The sequence below is a fragment of the Dioscorea cayenensis genome, unplaced genomic scaffold (assembly GCF_009730915.1).
Source record: "Dioscorea cayenensis subsp. rotundata cultivar TDr96_F1 unplaced genomic scaffold, TDr96_F1_v2_PseudoChromosome.rev07_lg8_w22 25.fasta BLBR01000576.1, whole genome shotgun sequence".
In the NCBI taxonomy this organism is placed as follows: domain Eukaryota; kingdom Viridiplantae; phylum Streptophyta; class Magnoliopsida; order Dioscoreales; family Dioscoreaceae; genus Dioscorea; species Dioscorea cayenensis.
Genome location: NW_024086967.1, coordinates 1 through 1,666, shown reverse-complemented (window position 1 = coordinate 1,666; position 1,666 = coordinate 1). Strand labels below are relative to the sequence as shown.

Sequence of the window (1,666 nt, the reverse complement as noted above, 5' to 3'; positions counted from 1 at the left end):
TACGTGTAAAGATAATGTTAAGCGGAGATGGGCAAGTATTAAGCGGATATGATAATTATTAAACATATTAGTAATATATTTAAAGCGGATAATAGCAAATAGTTAAAACGTTATTTAAGCGATAGTTCTTACAAAGTCGTGTCTGTTTCTGACAATAAGCGAGAAGGCAATGATGGCACATCTTTGTGCCTCGACGATAAAATCATTCTGATTCGTTTTGAAGATGAAGTGCGACTTGAGCCGTCCATTGAAAATCAATTTCGTTTTACGTTTGAGAAAGCGAGGTTATATATTTGGGTATGATAATGAGGAGAACAGCGAGATGTAATGCGACTCATGGTATTGTCTATCGAAGCCATGACCGTAAAGCGAAAAGGTTGAGCAGCTGATGTTGTTGGCTAACTTTTCTACCAGTTTTCAAGGCCAAAAATAGGAGTTTCACAACATGGACGTTTGAAGTGAGCGGTGGGGGTAAAGGGAGTTAAACCCAATCAGGAAAGGGTACGTAAAGGGGTGTGTAAAAAGTAGGAGGGTTTTTGGGGAAGTTTTTGAAAATTCACTATAGATGAGCAGTAATTTTTCCTAAAAATAAAATATAAATTGCTTCCTTTCAAATTAAAAATAAATAAGTAAATTTGTTCATGTGAAATGAAGGTACCTAATAAAGGTCCTTGACGCGCCAGCCGTTGAACCAGATGGCGCGGCATTTGAAATTCAAAAAACTCAATCCTCAACGGACACCTAACGGCTCCTCCGCCTCTCAAATCCCCTTCTTCTCTCTCTCATTCTTCATTCCCTCCTTCTTCCCGTTCCCCAATGGCGACCCTCACGCCAGGCGTGCTCCTCAAGCTCCTCCAGTCCATGAACTCCGACTCCAAGATCGCCGGCGAGCACCGTTCTTCAGTCCTCCAGGTGATCGGCATTATCCCCGTCCCCGGAGGCGCCGATGATCTCTGGCCAGCAAGAGGATTCTACCTTCAGCTCTCCGATTCCCTTAACTCCACCCTACGTCTCCCTTTCCGATCCCGACGCCGATGCGATCCTCTCCTCCCGTTCCCAGCTAGGCCAGCTTGTCCACGTCGCTCGGCTCTACCCGCACACCCTGTTCCCCGAGCCTCTGGTGTTCGTATCATTCCTCCAGGCCAGACCTCTCCCCTTCGCCGGCCGTCCGGAACCGCTTCTCGCTCTCTCCGATCCTTCACGACCAGATGGCTTCCTCATCCAACCGGCTCCTGATTCCCGCTCCCCAGCCCCTGCTCCATTCGATGAAAAGCCCGCAACTAGGACTGTCTTCGCCGCGAGGGAGAACGTCACAGTCATGCCGCCAGTCTCCGGCACTGCCGCCTCTAAACGTCGTTTCTCATCTCCAGCGGCGGCTAAATCAACGAGGAAGAGCGGAGCCGAGCGGAGCACCACCAATCCTTCCCTGCCCCCAGCGCGGCGAAGGCGAATTCAAGACCGTCCTCCCCTGCGCTTGGAAGGGCCGGTTCAAGGTCTTCGTCACCGGTGCCTTCCAGAGTGCGAGGTGCCGAGTTTGGTCGCGGCCAAAGAAGAGAATAGAAGAGTGGCAAAAGGGAACCAGCCATCATCGTCCCATCAAAGGTTCCGCCAGCCATCACCTGTCGGGCGGAAGGGGGCGGCATCACCAGCAGGGCGGAGAAGTTCC

At 50.5% G+C, this 1,666-nt stretch overlaps 1 pseudogene; it reads left to right on the top strand.

Annotated features, from left to right (window-relative positions):
- Positions 1 to 816: 816 nt before the first annotated feature.
- On the top strand, positions 817 to 1,660 carry LOC120254687 (annotated as a pseudogene).
- The last annotated feature ends 6 nt before the right edge of the window (positions 1,661 to 1,666 follow it).